We start from the raw sequence: 24,384 nt of genomic DNA, 5'->3' as shown, positions 1-24,384 counted from the left end.
TAAAACATATTTTACTCTAAGAGTGGCATATTAGAAAGCAATTGAAACCTTTAGAAAAAGTTTTGATTCTATTCTTTAGAGAATACTTCCAGTTGCCTTACTAGTGTGTGTGTGTGTGTGTGTGTGTGTGTGTGTGTGTGGCGTGTGTGCGTGCATGCGAAAGTACAGTATGTGACTGGAGCATGGTTCTCTAAAGGGGTTTTAGGAATGCACTGAACTTTGTGGAAACACTCACCTGTTCCCTTTTATGAATGTAATGTTTAAATACCTGGCATAGTTTGGTAAACGTGCACTTTTATTTTCACATGAAATATGAATGCTAACCTTGTGATCCAAGACACCCACTACCTGTAAATGTTTGGCATTGTCTCTCAATTCAGGTGTGAACAGATCATTGGTCATGTTAAACTTGTTTCACAGCTTTACATGAACATCTTCAATTGCTTAACTTATGAATAACGATAAAGAACTTGCAGGAATCTCTATCATTGTCTAACATAATGCCTTTTGGGACTCCTTAACATATATTTAATGAGGCATCTCCTTAAAATATTTTATATCGAATTTTCCCCACCAGTAGGCGGGCCAACAATTCCACTGTCATTCATATTGAAATAATACAGACATGTCCGGCAGACTACATCAACTCAAGATAACTGTCTTTTAAAGAGAAAAATGCGGTTATGCTTTTTTTCCAAAGGTTTAAGAACTAGCCCCGCCTTAATTTTACACAGTCTGTTCTTCTCGTTATAGTTGGAGCGACTGTTCCACCGTCAGCGTTGAAGGTTACCTCGTGCGTAAACGGTGCAGGGAGGAGACGGATATTCCGCTGCTCTCACACACTCTATCAACGGCGCCGTATGATGCTAGCCTGAATCTTACCTAAGGTTTTCAACAAACCAAAAATAATATGAACTTGAGTAGGATATTGTAAAACAATGTTTTTGTGAAGAGCGTCCATCGGACCATATGGCAGTGCCTTTGGTGGAGCAACTTATCCTTTGCTTCTGAACAACCAGACTCGATGAACAATTTGAGAACTTTGAGCAAAATGTTCAAGACAAACAGAGGACTTCAAACGCGGTGAATTTGGATATCTTTGGATTTAAAAGACGGATCCCTGTAAGAGCAGTGATTCAATCAAACTTATGGCGTGAAGGTAAGAGCATATCTTGCTCTGACATCTTAACACAGGTCTAACGCTCTAGAGGTGAAATTGAGTGTCCACGTTTATGATAGACTACCCGATACCTGCACTATAAAGGAAAGTGTATACTAGATCCAGTTGCTTAAAGTGATATTTCAAGATCATAATATCGTTTTTTTTTTCGTGTAATTAATGCTTCTCCCTTTTAAGTTTTCATTTGGTAACAATTTGCGCACGGCTGAATTTGAGAAATTGATGAGGTACTGAGTAATTTTATTAAATTAGAGCATATGCTGTAGGGCAATGATCATTTCATGATAAACTAAACGATCTGCTCTAGGCTATGACATTTGCGTGCGTGAGTGCCTGCGTGCGTTAATATGTGTGTTTATGCGTGCGTGTCTGTGTGCGCATAAATATGTATTTACCTGCTTGCTTAAGTTTGTGTGTGTGTTTGTTTGCAAGCATGCTCTCGGCATCAAAGTGAATTTTTGTGGATTTAAGGATCATTTCTGTGTAATATGTCAATGATGGAACATGAAAAGGCTGCATATTGGTCTTCTTCAAAGGCCTTGATGATGGGGCAAAGCAAACGTGATTATGTACACACTCACCACTAGTAAGTAATTTAAAGACTTATTGAATGTTTATGGTCTGCTGTGTCCCATTGATGGTGTGTTCTGTGTTTTTGTGAACTGCCTGTTTTTCTCATGCAGCTTCTGGTTCCTATCAACAAACTCGGAGAATAGCAACACCGTCTTTAATGTCTTAAATGTGTTGCCTTAGAATATAAACTACTGGTACATACAGTAGGCTATACCTAAATCAACGAGGGTTATACATGTAAGGGGTTGTGTTTTGACTATACTCCACTTTATTGTTGTATTTATTATGGATCCCCATTAGTTGCTATCAAGGCAGCAGATACTCTTTATGGGGTCAGGCAAAAATTAAGGCAATTATACAACAACATACACTTCACAACAGATTTCACAACACATTAAGTGTATGCCCTCAGGCCACTACTCTACTACCACCACATATCTACAACAGAAAATCCATCCGTGTGTGTGTATTTTATTGTGTGTGTGTGCATGTCTGTGCCTGTGTGTGTTTGTCTCTTCACAGTCCCTGCTGTTTAAGGTGTATTTTTTTTTAATCTTAAAAAAAAAATCTGATTTAGCTAAAACAACATTTGATCCCGCACAAGTAAATTATTATATGAGCAATGATAAGTTGGAATCCGCAGCCGACAGTCTGTGTACTCATGACAAAAGATGATGATAATTGCTATTTTCATCATTGCTCATATAATAATTTACTTGTGAGGGGCCAAACACTGTTTTAGCAAAAAAATGCAGCAGGCTTTTGGAACATATTTAAAACAATTACACAATTACTGAGAAATACCAATTAGCCAGAATGATGACAAATTAAAATGACTCAATACTCTCCAACTGCAGAGAAATATCTTTAAATGCAAACTGCGGAGAGACAGGAATAAATGTACAAATGGACACACTTGTGCTATAATTATTTAAGCCACAGAAAAGAACTGTTATTATAACTGAATTGCAGGGATTTTGGGTCTGATCAAGCTGTGTTATGCTACTTTAATGATTATTTCTGTTTGTGCTGTCCATTGTCTTGCTTACTGGCAGGTCGGAACCCGATAGCTCCATACCATCTCAATGCGATCCCCTCAGCTCTCTGGTTACTCTGTACTGTATCTCAGTCTTAAGCTGCTGCAATTACCCTATAGATCAGGGTTTCCCAAACTCAGTCCTCGGGCCCCCACCCTGGGTGCACATTTTGGTTTTTGCCCTAAACAGCTGATTCACATAATCAAATCTTGACGATGAGTTGGTTATTTGAATCCACTGTGTAGTACTAGGGCAAAACCCAGGAGGGTGCACGTTGCCTACCCTAGTTTCTAAACGAGAAGGATTCGAACAAGTAGAACAATCTAGCTTTGTTTACATGCTTGAGTCATGTTTGGTTTGTTTGGAGGTAGACTGTAGGCTTCAGCAGATTTCCCCCTTGCAGATAGCTAGCTGTCTCCCATGATTTATGAAGACCTCCGTTTGAATAGTTCAGACACCACCACACTAGTACTGTAGTCTGCCAATACATCATGGCTTATGTTTCTGTACCTTCAGTTTCAATAACAACAACCTTAAAATAATAACACATTAAAGACAGTTTTCTGGTGTGGGTAGGCGTTATCTGACATTGGGGTTTTTCACATATCAATCATTTAATTGTATTGGTCTATTGGAATTTGTCAACAACTGAACTGATATTCCTACTTCGAGTACCTTTTTCTGAGTGTGTCAACTGCCGGACATCTCTTGTGAGCAATGCTCACTGAATAGAGAGGAGATGGAGGAGGCAGTTAAGTCCAAAAACAAATAAAAGATATGGTCTGCTTATGATGGTGCAGGTTACAGTCACACACTGACACAGTGCATCTGTCTGGTCATTAAGGGGCTATAGGGGTCAACATAATGAAGAGGGTGTAAAGTGTCTGACCAGGAATGAGAATGTTATGCATTTTAAATGGTATTTTACGGCATGTGTGATATGTTCAGGCAAACCTGGGTTCAAATAGCATTTGTTTTCTTACAAATTCAAATACCGAGTGTTTGATTGTCTGCCAGTTGGGCGGGTATACACTTCTAAGACTTATTCCATTGGTTGCATTGTGCCGTGCAAGCTCAATCAAGCACAGCTCAATTATTTTATAGAAAATGAATACTATTTGAACCCAGGTCTGATGTACAGTATCCCTAGTATTTGTTGCATCCAAAATACCATCTACTGTATACTGTCTGGATAACACCTCTTCTTACTGAAACACAGAGGAATACATTTTTACATAACATAGGGAAGATTTCAATTCCATACTCCTCACGTCCTCTCTCATTTCTCCTCAAAACCCATTGGAGGAGAAGGTCAGAGGGGAGGGACTGTATAAACCTTTAGTTGGCACTTAGTCCCTTTGAACTCTTATCCTAAGCTGATCAAAATGTCATACATCTGGCGTCACACTTGATTGAAATGTTTCCTGACAAACCTTATCTAAACAAATGGTCCACTGTGAAATCCTCGCCTTATCATAAGTAAGCAGTCTTGGTTATTTTGGGTGCTTAGAAGCAGAGATCCTTTCTCCCCCTCTATCTCTCTCTCATCCACTGCAGGATTATAAAGAGACAATGCTCCCCTGGGAGACGTTTAACTCCTTTAGTCACAGTCAGGCTAAATTGTCAAAGCTCTCTCCACAGACATAAGAACACATGCACACGCATGCACACAACAATACACACGGGCATACACACACACATTCATATGGGTGTCCTCTATGGTTTCTTCTGCATGGCATGATAAAGTATCACAGGTACAGTAGCGGTGCGTGGGTAAAATCACCGGTGAAGCCAAGCCAGGAAAAAAATCTGTATTACAACCTATATGTTGTGATAATTGCGTTGTTTGCCTGTTTAGTTCATATGCCTTGACACTGTGATATATAGGCCTAAGGCCTCCAGAAAATATATTGCATGTAACAAACAGTTACATGACCTACAGTATGGTCAAGCAAGTTCATGTTTCTGACATTTTGGACAACTAAACAACTATTGATTTAAAACCACAGAGTTAATGCAAATCACAAAGAATACACTATTGCAGCACCATTTCAACATCATCAATTAATCATCAATCAAATGTGTTTAGAAAGCCCTTCTTAAATCAGCCTATGTTACAAAGTGTGCAGGTGTAGAAACACGGTGGCTTGGAAAAACTCCCTAGAAAGGCCGGAACCTAGAGATGAACCAGGCTATGAGGGGTGGCCAGTCCTCTTCTGGCTGTGCCGGGTGGAGATTATAACAGAACATGGCCAAGATGTTCAAATGTTCATAGATGACCAGCAGGATCAAATAATAAATCACAGTGGTTGTAGACTGTGCAACTGGTCAGCACCTTAGGAGTAAATGTCAGTTGGCTTTTCAAAGCCAATCATTCAGAGTATCTCTACTGCTCCTGCTGTCTCTAGAGAGTTGAGAACAGCGGGTCTTGGACAAGGTAGCACGTCCGGTGAACAGGTCAGGGTTCCATAGCCGCAGGCAGAACAATTGAAACTAGAGCAGCAGCACGACCAGGTGGACTGGGGACAGGAAGGAGTCATCAGGCCAGATAGTTCTGAGGCATGGTCCTAGGGCTGAGAGAGAGAGCTACTTAAATTCGCACAGGACACTGGATAAGACAGGAGAAATACTCCAGATATAACAGACTGAAACCTTGAAATCAACCCTTGCCTTAACAGGAAGCCAGTGTAGAGAGACTAGCACTGGAGTAATATGATAAAATCTTTTGGTTCTAGTCAAGATTCTAGCAGCCATGTTTTTAGCACTAACTGAAGTTGATTTAGTGCTTTTTCCAGCTATCCGGAAAGTATAGCATTGCAGTAGTCTAACCTTAGAAGTGACAAAAGCATGGATTCATTTTGCTGTATCATTTTTGGACAAAGTATCTAATTTTGCAATGTTACATAGATTAAAAAAAAAGCTGTCCTTGAAACAGTCTTGATATGTTCGTCAAAAGAGAGATCAGGGTTCAGAGTAACGCTGAGGTCCTTCAGTTTTATTTGAGACGACTGTATAACTAGTACGGGCTATGTGGGACGCTAGCATCCCACCCACGGTACAACCAGTGAAATAGCAGGGCGGCAAATTCAAAACAACAAAAATCTCATAATTCTAATTTCTCAAACATACAACTATTTTACACAATTTTAAAGATACACTTCTCCTTAACCTGTTATGGCTAGGGGGCAGTATTTTCACAGCCGGATAAAAAACGTACCCAATTTAATCTGATTATTACTCCTGCCCAGAAATGAGAATATGCATATAATTATTAGCTTTGGATAGAAAACACTCCAAAGTTTCTAAAACTGTTTGAATGGTGTCTGTGAGTATAACAGAACTCATTTGGCAGGCCAAAACCTGAAGATTCTGTACAGGAAGTACCCTGTCTGACCATTTCTTGGCCTTCTTGATTATCTCTATCCAATACAGGGGATCTCTGCTGTTACGTGACACTTCCTACGGCTCCCATGGGCTCTCAGAAGGCGGCAAAAAGCTGAATGATATCGAGGCAGCCCCTGGCTGAAAAACATTAGCGCGTTTGGATAGTGACCAGTCACAGTACTATGAGACTCAGGCTCGTGCACGAGGGGATCCCATGCTTTTATTTTCTCTCTCTTTTGTACGTAAACACGCTTTCCCGGTCGGAATATTATCGCTTTTTTACGAGAAAAATGGCATAAAAATAGATTGTGAACAGCGGTTGACATGCTTCGAAGTACGGTAATGGAATATTTAGATTTTTATTTGTCACGAAATGCGTCGTGCTCATCACCCTTCTTTACCATTCGGATAGTGTCATGAACGCACGAACAAAACGCCGCTATTTGGATATAACTATGGATTATTTTGAACCAAACCAACATTTGTTATTGAAGTAGCAGTCCTGGGAGTGCATTCTGACGAAGAACACCAAAGGTAATCCAACTTTTCTAATAGTAAATCGGAGTTTGGTCAGGGCTAAACTTGGTGGGTGTCTAAATAGCTAGCCGTGATGGCTGGGCTATCTACTCAGAATATTGCAAAATGTGCTTTCACCGAAAAGCTATTTTAAAATCGGACACCTCGATTGCACAAAGGAGTTCTGTATCTATAATTCTTAAAATAATTGTTATGCTTTTTGTGAACGTTTATCGTGAGTAATTTAGTAAATTCACCGGAGGTTTGCGGGGGGTATGCTAGTTCTGAACGTCACATGCTAATGTAAAAAGCTGTTTTTTGATATAAATATGAACTTGATTGAACAAAACATGCATGTATTGTATAACATAATGTCCTAGGTGTGTCATCTGATGAAGATCATCAAAGGTTAGTGCTGCATTTAGCTGTGGTTTTGTTCTTTGTGACATTATATGCTAGCTTGAAAAATGGGTGTCTGATTATTTCTGGCTGGGTACTCTGCTGACATAATCTGTTTTGCTTTCGCTGTTAAGCCTTTTTGAAATCGGACAGTGTGGTTAGATAAAGGAGAGTCTTGTCTTTAAAATGCTGTAAAATAGTCATATGTTTGAAAAATTGAAGTTTTTGTATTTTTGAGGAATTTGTAATTCGCGCCACGCCTATCATTGGATATTGGAGCAGGTGTTCCGCTAGCGGAACGTCTAGATGTAAGAGGTTTTAACCCAACCACGTTGTCCGATTTCAAAAAGGCTTTACGGCGAAAGAAAAACATTAGATTATATGTTAGGACAGTGCCTAAAAAATAAAAGCCACAGCCATTTTCCAAGCAAGGACAGGCATCACAAAAACCAGAAATACAGCTAAGATGAAGCACTAAACTTTGATGATCTTCATCAGATGACACTCCCAGGACTCAATGTTACAAAATACATGTATGTTTTGTTCGATAAAGTTCATATTTATATCCATAAACCCCATTTTACATTGGCGCATGATGTTCAGAAAATGTTTTCCCACCAAAACCTACGGTGAATGAGCACATCAATTTACAAAAATACTCATCATAAACGTTGATAAACTTTACAACAGTTATTGAAAGAATTATAGATATCCTACACTTTACAACAGTTATTGAAAGAATTATAGATATCCTACTCCTTAATGCAACCGCTGTGTCAGATTTTAAAATAGCTTTTCGGCGATAGCACATTTTTCAATATTCTGAGTACAGAGCTAAACCATCAAAGCAAGCTATACAGTTACCCGCCAAGTTCTGGAGTCAACTAAACTCAGAATTAGTATTATAAATCTTCCCTTACCTTTGCTGATCTTCATCGGAATGCACTCCCAGGACTCCTACTTCCACAAGAAATGTTATTTTTGTTCAAAATACTCCATATTTATGTCCAAATACCTCCGTTTTGTTAGCGCGTTCAGGTCACTAATCCAAAGGCATAATGCGAGAGCGCAGAACCAGAGACGAAAAGTCAAATAGTTCCATTACCGTTCATAGAAATATGTCAAACGATGTTTACAATCAATCCTTAGGGTCTTTTTTAACATAAAACGTTGATAATATTCCAACCGTACAATAGCGTATTCATTACAAGGGAAAAAGGAGAGGCGCGCCAACATGCCCGCGCAGTAAACAACTCACTGGTCCCAGGCAGTCCACTGATTGACTGAGCTCCTATTCTCTGCCCAGTAACAGGAGAAGGATGAAACAAGTTTCTAAAGGCTGTTGACAGCCAATGGAAGCCTTAGGAAGTGCAAAATGACCCCAAAGACACTGTAGTTTGAAAAGGGATTAGATAGAACTACAGCTCACTTCCTGGTTGGATTTCTTCTCAGGTTTTTGCCTGCCATATGAGTTCTGTTATACTCACAGACATCATTCAAACAGTTTTACAAACTTCAGAGTGTTTTCTATCCAAATCGACTACTAATATGCATATCCTACATTCTGAGCCCAAGTGTTACGTTCCCCAGTTTCTGTGTTGTAGTTTGTATATTTGTTAGTGTGTTTCAGGTAATGGCTTAGTATAATGGGGGCTCATCCGGGATTCCATTAAACCCACTGAACCCTGCTGCACTGAGCTCTCTGTGATTTGTGATTGAGGTGTGATGGTGGTTTGTGAGAAAAGGGTGACTAGTTTAGTTTGTGGTTAGTTCAGTGTTGAGCGTCATAGCATTAGCTATTTGTTGGCTCTTGTGTTTGGTGTAGTAGTTTGCAATGGCTACTTTTGATGTACAATCCTTTTTGGATAACCCGTCGTGGGAGGTGTTTAATAAGTGTCGTAAAAGTGATTTAATGACCTTGGCTGACCATTATTCATTGTCTATTTCGCACAATTTAGTTAAGGCGGAGGTTAAGAAACTAGTGTTAAATGTATTGTTAGAAGAGGAGGTGCTTGTGTTACCGCTGCCTGAACCTACTACCCCTGTAGGGGATGTTGCTGCTCCTGTAAGCCCGTCGGTTTCTAAGACCGAAGGCGAGGCTAAAGCTCCAGCCACATTGCCCCGTTTTGATCCGCTCTCCCCACTGTCAACTGGTGATGCCAGAAGGGATGTCCGTTCTATACAGTTTCAACTGGAAGCGGAAGAGAGAGCCCAAATTAGGCGAGAAAATCTCCAGTTAGAAATCTGTAAAATAGAGGCTGAAAAAGAAAGAGAACAGCGGCAGTTGGAAATCTGTAAAATAGAGGCTGAAAAAGAAAGAGAACAGCGGCAGATGGATTTCAAAATGCGCCAAATGGAATTGGAGGCAGAGACAGCGAGGCTAGCCTTTGTTCCTACTGTGCCTGTTAGTGAGTCGTCCTCACCAGCTGGAGCTTCCAACACGTTTGACATTAGTAGGCAGATTGCCTTAGTACCTTTGTTTAGAGAATCAGAGGTTGACTCCTATTTTTGTGTGTTTGAACGTATAGCCGTAGCCTTGAAATGGCCTGAAGAAGTATGGTGCTTATTACTTCAGTGTAAATTAACTGGAAAAGCCCAAGAGGTTTTATCAGCGCTACCTTTGGAAGATAGTTTGAACTATGAAGTGGTCAAAGCTACCGTTCTTCGTGCTTATGAGCTTGTGCCTGAGGCATACCGACAGAGATTTAGGTCTCATAGAAAGTCTCCTAGTAAGACTTATGTGGAATTTGCTAGAGACAAGGGAAATCTGTTTGATAAATGGCATGCTGCTAGTAAGGTAACTGATTTCAACTCTCTCCGGGAGTTAATTTTGTTGGAAGAGTTTAAAAATTGCTTACCCGAACGCATTGTAGTATACCTAAATGAACAGAAAGTATCCTCCCTGTCAGAAGCGTCTGTGTTGGCAGACGAGTTTGTGTTGACGCACAAGAGTGTGTTTTCGGCTCATACTGAGAGTAGAGCTACTGAGTTGCCTACTTTTAGTCCCAGTCGGCCCACAGTATATCAAGCACGCCAGAAAAATGAGCGTCCCTGTTTCTATTGTCATAAAGTGGGACATGTGATTAATGATTGCTTCCTACTAAAACGCAAACAAGGGATGCCTTTTCGTGCTAAGCCGCCAACAGGTGTTGGGCTAATTCGTACTGTTGTGAGGTCTGAAACAAAACAGGTGCCTCAGAGTAAATGTAGTTTGAAAGTCTCAGTACCCGACCGCAGTTACGAACCGTTCATTTTTGAGGGGTTTGTGTCCATAGCGAATGACGAAGCATCTCAGCGTCCTGTTAAAATCCTTAGAGATACAGGGGCGGCGCAGTCATTTATATTGTTTGATGTGTTGCCCTTATCCGACAATACATACTGTGGTTCCAGTGTGTTAGTTCAGGGTATTGAAATGGGTTTTGTCCCAGTGCCGTTGCACTTTGTGAATGTACACTCTGAGTTAATCAGTGGAATATTCAGAGTAGGGGTACGTCCTAAGTTGCCAGTAAAAGGTGTGACCTTTATAATGGGTAACGATATTGCTGGAGGAAAGGTAGTACCCATATTGGAAGTGTTGGATAAAAGTGACCACTCTCTCTCCAATGAGTTGGCACAGAGTTATCCCCATGTGTTCCCCGCTTGTGCTGTCACTCGTGCTCAGGCAAGACAAATGGGTGACGTGATAGATTTGTCAAAAACTGTTTTGTTTAAAGAAGTTGATCAAGAGGATGGGTTGTGTACTACCTCTAAGAAGCTGATCACCTCTGACAAACAGCCCGGGGGAAGTGAAATCGCGCCCCAATTACATGACATTCGTTTGACTGTCACCCCCGAGAAGGTGATTGAATGTCAAAAGGGAGACATCAGTCTTCGCAAGTGTTTTGCTTCGGTAACTTCCATTGAGGAAGCTAAAACTAAAGAGACTGCCTACTTTATGGAAGCAGGAGTTTTGATGCGTAAATGGGCAGCTCATGACACCGTTAGTGACTGGAGTGAAGTGTGTCAAGTGGTTGTTCCTACACCATTCCGACAGCAGGTGCTGTCACTCGCCCATGACCAGGCGTGGTCCGGACACTTAGGGATCACGAAGACTTATAACCGAGTCCTTCGACATTTTTTTTGGCCAGGTTTGAAGTCTGACGTTGTCCAATTCTGTAAGACATGCCACGTATGTCAACTCACTGGGAAAGCGAATCAAACAGTTCCACGTGCGCCGCTCTGCCCGATTCCTGTGGTGGGGGAACCGTTTGAAAAAGTGATAATTGATTGTGTAGGTCCATTGCCGAAAACCAGGTCAGGTAACCAGTTCTTACTAACAATAATGTGCAGTGCTACTCGATACCCAGAGGCTATTCCTCTACGGACAATAACGGCTAAGACTGTGGTGAAGGCATTAGTCAAGTTCTTCTCTACGTTTGGACTCCCTAAAGTAATCCAAACTGACCAGGGATCCAACTTTATGTCAAAGCTGTTCTCTAGTGTGTTAAAGACGCTGTGTATTTCCCATCAGGTCTCCAGTCCGTATCATCCAGAGAGTCAAGGGGCTCTCGAACGCTGGCATCAGACGCTGAAGGCAATGCTATGCAAGTATTGCATGGATACCAGTACTGATTGGGATGAGGGGGTGCCCTTTGTCTTATTTGCTATTAGGGAAACAATACAAGAGTCCTTAGGGTTCAGCCCTGCTGACCTTGTGTTTGGACACACCCCACGGGGTCCGCTAAAGGTTTTGAAGGAGCATATCTTATCTCCTACACCCAGTAGCGCCCCTAAAAATGTGTTGGATTATGTCAGTAAGATGCGGGAGAGACTGCACGCTGCAGGTGCATTAGCCCAAAAGTCTCTCTCCTCTACTCAAAAACGCATGAAGTTGCATTATGACAAAAAGGCTGTTGGCCGTTCTTTTGCACCAGGTGATCAAGTTTTAGTTTTGTTGCCAATCCCTGGCTCATCTCTGTCAGCACGTTTTTCTGGACCATATCTTGTGGAAAAGAAACTAAGTGACACCAATTATGTGATAAAGACCCCAGATCGGAGGCGTTCTTCCCGAATGTGTCATGTTAACATGCTGAAAGCATATTATATGCGTGATTCTCCCAACAGCTCCTCAAGAAAGCCTGTCCAGCCCGCCGTTTCCAGTGTGGCTGCGGTGGTGCTGAAGCCTGGCTGGTATCTAGAGGAGGATAAGGAGGATGGGTTGGAGTTACGCCATACGTTACAGCAGTGTGAACGCTTATGTAATTCAGAGATGCTGAAAAAGTTACCGTCTCAAATGGAACATTTGGATAAAGACCAAACTAAGGATCTTATCTTATTGATAAACAGTTTTCTCACTGTGTTTCAGGATGTTCCAAGTCGCACGTCCATCTTGGAACATGACGTGGATGTGGGGGACGCTGTTCCTATAAGTCAGCATCCGTACCGGGTTAATGCAAAGAAAAGGGAGGTAATGAAAAGTGAGGTAGCTTATTTATTACAGAATGACATGGCAAAACCCAGTAACAGCTCCTGGAGTTCCCCGTGTATTCTTGTTCCTAAGCCTGACGGTACGTCTCGCTTATGTACGGACTATCGTCGAGTAAATGCCGTTACAAAGTCTGATTCTTTTCCTCTACCTCGCTTAGATGACTGCATTGATAGAATTGGCTCTGCTGCTTACGTTAGTAAATTAGATTTGCTAAAAGGTTATTGGCAGGTGCCTTTGACCTCTCGAGCTTCTGACATCTCGGCTTTCGTTACGCCAGATAACTTCGTACAATATTCTGTGATGCCCTTTGGAATGTGTAATGCACCTGCTACTTTTCAGCGGTTAGTTAACATTGTTTTTGCCGATGTACCAAATTGTACTGCTTATCTTGACGATGTGGTAATACATTCGTCTACTTGGTCTGATCATTTCGCCACCTTGAAAAGTGTGTTTCAGCGGTTGGCGAATGCTTCTTTAACCCTCAATTTGGCCAAGTGTGAGTTTGGGAAGGCTACAGTGACTTACTTGGGGAAACAAGTGGGACGAGGTCAAGTGCGCCCAGTAACTGGCAAAGTGGAAGCAATTGTTGCTTTTCCTGCTCCCACGACTCGCCGCCAGTTGCGCAGATTCCTGGGGATGGTAGGTTACTATCGTACTTTCTGTAAGAATTTCTCGACGGTAGTAGCTCCCCTTTCATCTCTGCTTAGTCCGAAGGTACCATTTAAGTGGTCCCAGGACTGTAACTATGCTTTTGAGTCCGCTAAAGCGCTACTTTGTAGTGCCCCAGTGCTTGCCGCCCCCAACTTTGACAAACCTTTTAAGTTGGAGGTAGACGCTAGTATAGTGGGGGTGGGTGCGGTTCTCTTGCAGGAAGATGAAGATGGAGTGGATCGACCCGTCAGTTTCTTCTCCCGTAAGTTCAACTCGTGTCAGTCAAGGTACTCCACAATTGAACAGGAAACGCTGGCTTTATTGCTAGCATTACAGTTCTTTGAGGTATATGTGGGTTCCAGTGCCTTGCCTGTAATGGTCTTCACGGACCATAATCCTTTGGTGTTCTTAAAGCAAATGTACAATCAGAACCGCCGCCTTATGCGGTGGGCTCTGATTGTACAAGGATATAATGTACAGATAGCCTATGTGAAGGGCTCGGCAAATGTGGTTGCCGACGCTCTATCACGGGTTTAGTAACTGGGGAAGCGTTGATTTTTGTTATTGCAAACTGTATGTTTGCATTTTTTGTGGTGGGCGTGTTACGTTCCCCAGTTTCTGTGTTGTAGTTTGTATATTTGTTAGTGTGTTTCAGGTAATGGCTTCCTGAAGTTCTCCAAGCAGCTGATTGGTCGGCCCCATTGCTGATTGGAGAGCTGACCCCGCCCCCTCGTCAGGACGCAGCTGTCTCAATTAACAACCCCAATATAAGCCAGTGTGCTGTTGCTCAGGGAGAGGGGAGACAGAGATGATTGCTGAGAGACAAGGCTAATGGCTGAGGGTTATAGCATGTTGGTTGTTTCCAAGAATTTTGGTATGTACTGTGTCCGTTGTTGCTGAGGGAGCTGATTGGTTGTGTGTGTCAATAGGATGCAGTGTTTTGATTATTGACTTACATTTGTGTAATTCTGTTTCATTTGTTCCCAGGGGGGAAGGGGAAGGCACCTAGGGAGTGTTTAGGCAAGAGGCCCGCGGGCATACATATACCCGTAGTAGTTTGCTGTCTATGCACACTAGGAAAGACCTGGGCGGACCATCCCCTGTATTTTGGTTAGTGCACCAGGTGGTGCTAGATAGGTGAGTAGTGGGTAGTCAGGTAAGGTAGGAGAGGGGGCTTTGATATTTACTTTCTTTGCTTTGGTTCCGTCCAGCCCCTTTTTCCCAAACCTTACCACGTGAAGGAATAAATTCCCTGTTAACGGTATTCTCTGCCTATTCGTCATACTTGTTCACACCTACACTTCCCTACCTTATTCACAACAAGGAGAGTTGAGTTGTAGCAGGGTGTTGCGTTCCCTCTTTCTAGAGGCGTGCGTAACACCAAGTAGTAGGCAGTTTAATTTGGGCACGTCATTCATCCGAATTTCCGAATACTGCCCCCTGTCACTGAAAAGATAACCATCAAGATTAATTGTCAGATTCAAAAGAAGATCTCTTTGTTTCTTAGGACCTAGAACTAGCATCTCTGTTTTGTCCGAGTTTAAAAGTAGAACATTTACCACCATTCTCCTGAAACACAGGCTTCCAGGTAGGGCAATTTTAGGGCTTCACCATGTTTCATCGAAATGTACAGCTGTGTGTCGCCCGAATAGCAGTGAAAGTTAACATTATGTTTCTGAATGACATCTCACCAAGTGGTTTATTTATATATATATATATATATATATATATTACTGCTCAAAAAAATAAAGGGAACACATCCTAGATCTGAATGAAAAAAATAATCTTATTAAATACTTTTTTCTTTACATAGTTGAATGTGCTGACAACAAAATCACACAAAAATAATCAATGGAAATCCAATTTATCAACCCATGAAGGTCTGGATTTGGAGTCACACTCAAAATTAAAGTGGAAAACCACACTACAGGCTGATCCAACTTTGATGTAATGTCCTTAAAACAAGTCAAAATGAGGCTTAGTAGTGTGTGTGGCCTCCATGTGCCTGTATAACCTCCCTACAATACCTGGGCATGCTCCTGATGAGGTGGCGGATGGTCTCCTGAGGGATCTCCTCCCAGACCTGGACTAAAGCATCCGCCAACTCCTGGACAGTCTGTGGTGCAACGTGGCGTTGGTGGATGGAGCGAGACATGATGTCCCAGATGTGCTCAATTGGATTCAGGTCTGGGGAACGGGCGGGCCAGTCCATAGCATCAATGCCGTCCCCTTGCAGGAACTGCTGACACACTCCAGCCACATGAGGTCTAGCATTGACTTGCATTAGGAGAAACCCAGGGCCAACCGCACCAGCATATGGTCTCACAAGGGGTCTGAGGATCTCATCTCGGTACCTAATGGCAGTCAGGCTACCTCTGGCGAGCACATGGAGGGCTGTGCGGCCCCCCAAAGAAATGCCACCCCACACCATGACTGACCCACCGCCAAACCGGTCATGCTGGAGGATGTTGCAGGCAGCAGAACGTTCTCCACAGCGTCTCCAGACTCTGTCACGTCTGTCACGTGCTCAGTGTGAACCTGCTTTCATCTGTGAAGAGCACAGGGCGCCAGTGGCGAATTTGCCAATCTTGGTGTTCTCTGGCAAATGCCAAACGTCCTGCACGGTGTTGGGCTGTAAGCACAACCCCCACCTGTGGACGTCGGGCCCTCATACCACCCTCATGGAGTCTGTTTCTGACCGTTTGTGCAGACACATGCACATTTGTGGCCTGCTGCAGGTCATTTTGCAGGGCTCTGGCAGTGCTCCTCCTGCTCCTCCTTGCACAAAGGCGGAGGTAGCGGTCCTGTTGCTGAGTTGTTGCCCTCCTACGACCTCCTCCACTTCTCCTGATGTACTGGCCTGTCTCCTGGTAGCGCCTCCATGCTCTGGACACTACGCTGACAGACACAGCAAACCTTCTTGCCACAGCTCGCATTGATGTGCCATCCTGGATGAGCTGCACTACCTGAGCCACTTGTGTGGGTTGTAGACTCCGTCTCATGCTACCACTAGAGTGAAAGCACCGCCAGCATTCAAAAGTGACGAAAACATCAGCCAGGAAGCATAGGAACTGAGAAGTTGTCTGGGGTCCCCACCTGCAGAACCACTCCTTTATTGGGGGTGTCTTGCTAATTGCCTATAATTTCCACCTGTTGTCTATTCCATTTGCACAACAGCATGTGAAATGTATTGTCAATCATTGTTGCTTCCTAAGTGGACAGTTTGATTTCACAAAAGTGTGATTGACTTGGAGTTACATTGTGTTGTTTAAGTATTCCCTTTATTTTTTGAGCAGTGTATATAGTGAAAACAGTAGTGGTCCTAAAATGGAGCCTTGAAGAACACCGACATTTACAGTTGATTTCTAAGAGAACAAACCATCCACAGAGACAAACTGATATCTTTCTGACAGATAAGATCTAAACCAGGCCAGAACTTGTCTGTGTAAACCAATTGGTGTTTCCAATCTCTCCAAAAGAATGTGGTGATCGATGGTATCAAAAGCAGCACGAAGGTCTAGGAGCATGATGGCTCCGAAAGCCTTTTGGAGTGGGTCTGTGGACTTTTCCATGTGAATATTAAAGTCACCAAAAATGTGAATATTATCTGCCATGACTACAAGGTCCAATAGGAATTCAGGGAACTCGGTGAGGAACGCTGTATATGGCACAGGAGGCCTGTAAACAGTAGCTATAAAAAGTTATTGTGTAGGCTGCATAGATTTCATGACAAGAAGCTAAAAAGATGAAAACGCAGTGGGGTTTTTTTTGGGGGGGGGGAATTGAAATTAGCATTCGTAAATGTTGGCAACACCTCCGCCTTTGCGAGATGCGTAGGGGATATGGTCACTAGTGTAACCAGGAGGTGAGGCCTCATTTAACACAGTAAATTCATCAGGCTTAAGCCATGTTTCAGTCAGGCCAATCGCATCAAGATTATGATCAGTGATTAGTTCATTGACTATAACTGCCTTGGAAGTGAGGGATCGAACATTAAGTAGCCCTATTTTGAGATGAGATATCACAATCTCTTTCAATAATGACAGGAATGGAGGAGGTCTTTAGTCCAGTGAGATTGCTAAGGCGAACACCGCCATGTTTTGTTTTGCCCAACCTAGATCAAGGCACAGACACAGTCTCAATGGGGATAGCTGAGCTGACTACACTGACTGTGCTAGTGGCAGACTCCACTAAACTGGCAGGCTGGCTATCTCATTTTGGAGCTAGGGTAGTTAGACAGGGCTCTATGTTCGTAGATGAGAGCACCCCTCCAGCTAGGATGGAGTCTGTCACTCCTCAGCAGGCCAGGCTTGGTCCTGTTTGTGGGTGAGCCCAGAAAGAGGGACAATTATCTACAAATTCTATCTTTTGGGAGGGGCAGAAAAGTTTTCAACCAGCGATTTGAGTTGTGAGACTGCTGTAGAGCTCATCACTCCCCCTAACTGGGAGGGGGCCAGAGACAATTACGCAATCTTTCAAGCTGATTTACACGCTGAAGCTACGTTGCACTTGGTGACCTCTGACTGTTTCATCCTAACATCGTTGGTGCCGACGTGGATAACATATCCCTATACTCTCTACACTCACCAGTTTTAGCCTTAGCCAGCACAATCGTCAGATTAGCCTTAACGTCGGTAGCCCTGCCCCCTGGTAAACAGCGTGTGATCGCTGGATGATTCGTTTTAAGTCTAATACTGCGGGTAATGGAGTCGCCAATGACTAGGGTTTTCAATTTGTCAGAGCTAGTGGTGGGAGGCTTCGGCGTCTCAGATCACGTAACGGGAGGAGGAGAGACCAGAAAACGCTCGCCCTCTGACTCCGACTCGCTGCTTAATGGGGAGAACCGGTTGAAGTTTCTGTCGGCTGAATGAGCGACACCAGTTGAGCATTCCTACAGCATTTCCCTCCAGAAGCCATGAGAAAATTGTCCGACTGCGGGGACTGTGCGAGGGGATTTATACTACTATCTGTACTTACTGGTGGCACAGACGCCGTTTCATCCTTTCCTACACTTAAATTACCCTTGCCTAATGATTACGTCTGAAGCTGGGCTTTTTAAGCACTAACTAATTAATTACCCTATAACTAATTACCCTATAGATCAGGGTTTCCCAAACTCAGATCGTTCTCCTGTATATTATGAGTACAGTGACTGCAATTGGAATGCATAATGTTAATGATACTACTTAGCTTCGGCTGGTGGAGGTCCTGACGAACCACATCCAGATAAAGCGTCTGGGGTGAAAAAGTTGAATGAAAACAGTCGAGCGAGGGGGGGTAAAAAATAAAATGTATAAAACGGTAATTAAAAAGCAAAAACCGTAAAGTTGGCAGCTAGCTAAGTAAGGTTAGCAAAAAAACACACAGCAGCACGTAAACAAGTCTAATAGATGCTTAGTCTAGTAGAGTGACAACTAAAACGTACCAAAAACAATTTAGTCCAATCAACGTAAGCTAAATATGATATGGCTGTTCATGGTACTGATTTTCTGTGTGTGTTTGTGCGTGTGTGTTTTGCATGTGCATGCAAGTTGAAAAAAAAACATGTCGACTCACCCTACTTTTAGAGAAACGCCAATGCCATCCTCCTCTTTCATGTTGCCTAAATGGTCTATGACTCTCATACAGTACACACTTTTAGTTTTGTTGTCTTAGGCTACCTGGCTAAAATGCTTGCTCGATCAGCCTAACGTTCATTCCTTGGCAATGATGCGTCAGGCCAGCTAGTTAACATTAGCCTACATCTAGCTACATATTGAACTTCCATCCTCTCAGGCCAGGGGAACAATGTATGAATTAATGGTTGGATCAGAATCTGCGTTATAATCATTGGACAGTATGGAGAATTAAGTAAAACCATAAGTCCAAATCCTTATATCCATCCATCCAAATCCTTATCTCCATAGCAAAGAGACAATCTTAGCTAGCTAGCTAGCCACCGGAGGACTACGACACAACGTGATGCAAGTGTTTTCTGTCAAGGACATTTAGCTTCTGGTGTGATGTGATTGGTACGAAGCCAAATCCAAACTGGCTTCCCTTGACACTTTTGTTTTGGTGCGCCAGGAACATTCAAAGATGAGCTCGCTCAGATTAGCTCAACTCTGATTGGCTATTATTTTATGAATGTTTTATCTAAGGGGGCCAAATGCTCGCTGGCTTGCCGTGCATTCAATGCTATGAATGGCAACAATGTCATATTATTTTTGACCAGACAGCATCAGATGGATGGGCTACACATACTGAGACAGAGGGGTACTATTTTGTTCGCTCGGATGCTTTCTCTGGTGAGATACATTCCGCTTCTTGCGAATTGAAGGAAATTCATGAAACACAGAAACGATTTGTAAATGTTTTGGGGAAGCCTGGCTTCTCTTGGCAGCCATGAATACACACCACTGCACAGGTAAAGGATGTACAAAAATATGCATATTAAGCTCCCTACAAGTTTGAAACAACGATTGTCCAAATGACTGACTATTGTGCAAAAAAAAGAGAGCGAAGAAAAGTGCTTGAGTGACATGAAATCTCTCAACAACTATCTCAATGTGCCAACATGTTCAGTCAAAGGACCATTAACTGTGAATGTGGCACTAGATCTGGACTGGTCCCCTTAGACATTTTGTTCAGAATGACTAGCTTTAGATTAAGCCTTGGTGCTATATTGTAATTACTTCGCCACCATGGCCTATTTATTGGCTTAACTCCCTTATCTTACCTTATTTGCACTCACTGTACAGTGGGGGAAAAAAGTATTTGATCCCCTGCTGATTTTGTACGTTTGCCCACTTACAAAGAAATGATCAGTCTATAAATTTAATAGTAGGTTTATTTGAACAGTGAGAGACAAAATAACAACAAAGATATCCAGAAAAACGCATGTCAAAAATGTTATAAAGTGATTTTGTATTTTAAGGAGGGAAATAAGTATTTGACCCCTCTGCAAAACATGACAGTACTTGGTGGCAAAACTCTTGTTGGCAATCACAGAGGTCAGACGTTTCTTGTAGTTGGCCACCAGGTTTGCACACATCCCAGGAGGGATTTTGTCCCACTCCTCTTTGCAGATCTTCTCCAAGTCATTAAGGTTTCCAGGCTGACGTTTGGCAACTCGAACCTTCAGCTCCCTCCACAGATTTTCTATGGTATTAAGGTCTGGAGACTGGCTAGGCCACTCCAGGACCTTAATGTGCTTCTTCTTGAGCCAATCCTTTGTTGCCTTGGCCGTGTGTTTTGGGTCATTGTCATGCTGGAATACCCATCCACGACCCATTTTCAATGCCCTGGCTGAGGGAAGGAGGTTCTCACCCAAGATTTGACAGTACATGGCCCCGTCCATCGTCCCTTTGATGCTGTGAAGTTGTCATGTCCCCTTAGCAGAAAAACACCCCCAAAGCATAATGTTTCCACCTCCGTGTTTGACGGTGGGGATGGTGTTCTTGGGGTCATAGGCAGCATTCCTCCTCCTCCAAACACGGCGAGTTCCATTTTGGTCTCATCTGACCACAACACTTTCACCAGTTGTCCTCTGAGTCATTCAGATGTTCATTGGCAAACTTCAGACGGGCATGTATATGTATTCTTGAGCAGGGGAACCTTGCAGGCGCTGCAGGATTTCAGTCCTTCACGGCGTAGTGTGTTACCAATTGTTTTCTTGGTGACTATGGTCCCAGCTGCCTTGAGATCATTGACAAGATCCTCCCGTGTAGTTCTGGGCTGATTCCTCACCGTTCTCATGATCATTGCAACTCCACGAGGTGAGATCTTGCATGGAGCCCCAGGCCGAGGGATATTGACAGTTCTTTTGTGTTTCTTCCATTTGCGAATAATCGCACCAAATGTTGTCACCTTCTCACCAAGCTGCTTGGCGATGGTCTTGTAGCCCATTCCAGCTTTGTGTAGGTCTTCAATCTTGTCCCTGACATCCTTGGAGAGCTCTTTGGTCTTGGCCATGGTGGAGAGTTTGGAATCTGATTGCTTCTGTGGACAGGTGTCTTTTTTACAGGTAACAAGCTGCGGTTAGGAGCACTCCCTTTAAGAGTGTGCTCCTAATCTCAGCTCGTTCCCTGTATAAAAGACACCTGGGAGCCAGAAATCTTTCTGATTTGAGAGGGGGTCAAATACTTATTTCCCTCATTAAAATGCAAATCAATTTATAACATTTTTGACATGCGTTTTTCTGGATATTTTTGTTGTTATTCTGTTTCTCACTGTTCAAATAAACCTACCATTAAAATTATAGACTGATCCTTTCTTTGTCAGTGGGCAAACGTACAAAATCAGCAGGGGATCAAATACTTTTCCCCCCCACTGTATATATATTTACTTTTTGTTTTCTTTTGTTCTACGGTATTATTGACTGTATGTTTTGTTTATTCCATATGTAACTCTGTGTTGTTGTATGTGTCGAATTGCTATGCTTTATCTTGGCCAGGTCGCAGTTGCAAATGAGAACTTGTTCTCAACTAGCCTACCTGGTTAAATAAAGGTGAAATACAAAAAACAGATGGTTGGTGACATTGACAGACCCCGAGGTGTGTCGGGAACAACATTTACCCAGCTTTGAAGTGCAGAACCTCTCTTTTGTGATGTTAGTTGAGAAACGTTTCAGGAAGATCTAAATGTTAGACTACACAGTGTGGCTTAGTGTGTGTATAGTTTAAATAGCTTTTTAACTGCAGTTTAGAAATGTTCCCCCAACTGGTACAAAATGGCCGTTCCTGTGGGCTTTCATACATACAGTAATGGTCCAATCAAATATGTTCTTATTAAAGATTTACATCTGGAAATAGCATGTATCCATTTAGACCTTGGCCCTTAACCTCAACATCACAGGCATTCATTAAAAGCTTTTAGTGTTGTTAAATGAATAATATCTCTGTAATTGCTTCTGTGTGGGATTCATACTCTCCATAGGCTCCCCTTTATAATTTAGTCCTTGATCTCTCTGATTGAACTGTCCTACACACAGTTAGATTTTCAAGTTTACATTTTCAAGTTTTAATGTCACATGTACAAGTATAGTGAAATGCCTTTCTTACAAACTCAAAACCCAACAACGCAATAATCAATAACAACGTAATACTAGAAAAAAACCATGAGAAATAATAAGAAATATGAAGAACACAATAAGTAAGTAAGCATACTATATACAGGGTAGGGCTGACTCCATTTAGTTGACTGGTCGATTGTTTGGTCGATAGGCTGTTGGTCGACTGAGATTTCTTTTAGTCGAGCAGTCACAATTATTTTTTTCATGGTGCACAAGACACCCATCTGATTCGCGTCTGTCTCAGTGGACTAATCCATTGTGGAGGCCACGGGGATGGCACAGTCCATCACTCTAAGACCTGATACCGAAACTGTGTATGCTTATATTATGTAAAAATAATGGTGCAACACTAATAAATGTTATTTAAGGACAAAAATGGTTTCTCCCGCGTTGGATATGGTCGCTGTTTCAGAACCGCGGACAATCTTCAGTGTGCAGTAGAATTTGCTTATTTCCCTATGTTGCTATGTGCATAATAGCAAAGTTAACCAACATATTGGGATGAAAACAATGTGGCGGAAGCAGCAGCAGCAGAGACAAGGAAACGGCCCTTGCTTTAGCCTGTCTCAAAATTGAGGCTATTGATTATAGACCTAACTTTTAAATGTGCCTGGCTTTATAAATCAATCATATATATCAACATAAATAAAACAGATCTTGCTTCTGTTGCCTGTTTGAGTGTTTGTTTAATAGCCTACTGATTCCGTGAGCACCAAGCCTTATGCAACTGCAAAATGTTGGATAAAGCAATATCACTGATTTGTCCGTCTTTTTTATCTTTGTTATACTGCAATAAAGGCTTTACATTTTTTTTGTTAGAACAAACTGGTAGTACGTTTTGATTTAGTGTTGTTTACACTGTTCCAAACATGCAGAAAAACTATATTGTAATCTAACAGCACCTGTTTGTCACACATAATATGCACGCAGCTCTCGCCCCTATAGCCCCCTTTTCTTGATCTCCTTCTTATTGTTATTATTATGATCATCATTATTATAACAATAATAATGTCGTAATCATTAGTAAGATTTGTATAGTAGCTTTGTATAACCACCATCGAGCTGTAGGCCTAAGAGCGTGTCCTGTTTAGTCTTAATGCCGTAACTTACTTAGGCCTATATTTCAATATATAGGCTACTGTATCATTTATTCAATCAATCATTAATTTGTTCATGCCATCACACAACATACGAGACATTCATGCTTTGAAATGCAATCAAGCATTTTAGTTTTAAAATTAAATTACAAGGGGAGCTTTGTATAATTAGCCTGAACATGAAATAAACAGCAATTCATGAATGTGTGATGTAATAAAGTGTAAGGGCTGTCGTCGCAAGAAAACCAAGATGCAGCGGAGTTAGTGTTCATCTTCAGGAATTTATTAAACAACGTGAACACTATACAAAAACAAGAAAACCGACAGCCACACAGTACTGTCAGGTGACAACACGAAACAGAAACAATCACCCACAAAACCAAAAGGAAAAATAGGCTGCTTATAAGTGACTCCCAATCAGCAACAACGAACTTCAGCTGTGCCTGATTGGGAGCCACACACGGACCAAAACAAGGAAATACAAAACATAGAAAAATGAACATAGAATGTAACACCCTGGCCTAACCAAAATAAAAAACAAAAACCCTCTCTATGGCCAGGGCGTTACATAAAGGCTTTATATATAATTTATTTCCTGTTAGAACAGACTCTCTGGTACACTTATTTGGTGTTGTTTACACTGTTCCAAACGGTCAGAAAAAGTAATAATATTGTAACCTAACAGCAACTGTTTGGCACACATAATACTCACTCAACTCTTGCTCCCTATACCCTCCTTTCTCTGGATCTCCAATAGTTTCCACAACTAAGTCAAATGTCTTCCACAGATCGGACTTCCCCTTTCCCTCCTGAGCAACCAGTAAACCAGTTTCGAGTTTCTTTTTCATGTCCTCTGCATCCATTTTGCTGTTACGTGTTTCTGTGTTTTATTGATGTGATTATGATAGGCTATAGGTCAGGCCCTATTGGTTACATGCATGCGTACATGTTTCACATAAAGACAGCAAGGGTTGAGAGAATAGGGAATGTTTTTCCTACACAAATTAGGGATTTCGATAACAGAACTT

The 24,384-nt window shown here is 42.2% G+C and overlaps 1 protein-coding gene across 1 annotated transcript in view; it reads left to right on the top strand.

Annotated features, from left to right (window-relative positions):
* Nucleotides 1-736: 736 nt before the first annotated feature.
* Nucleotides 737-24,384, top strand: part of LOC106612463 (dopamine receptor D2a) — a 61,022-nt gene continuing 37,374 nt past the window's right edge. The window contains exon 1 of the mRNA XM_014213610.3: nucleotides 737-1,159. The gene's annotated coding sequence lies outside the window, so the exon portion shown is untranslated. The remainder of the gene's footprint in view (nucleotides 1,160-24,384) is intronic.

This window comes from Salmo salar, chromosome 09 (assembly GCF_965601325.2).
Source record: "Salmo salar chromosome 09, fSalSal1, whole genome shotgun sequence".
Lineage (NCBI taxonomy): Eukaryota > Metazoa > Chordata > Actinopteri > Salmoniformes > Salmonidae > Salmo > Salmo salar.
Note: the sequence above shows the minus strand (reverse complement) of the source record. Positions and strands in the feature narration are given on the sequence as shown.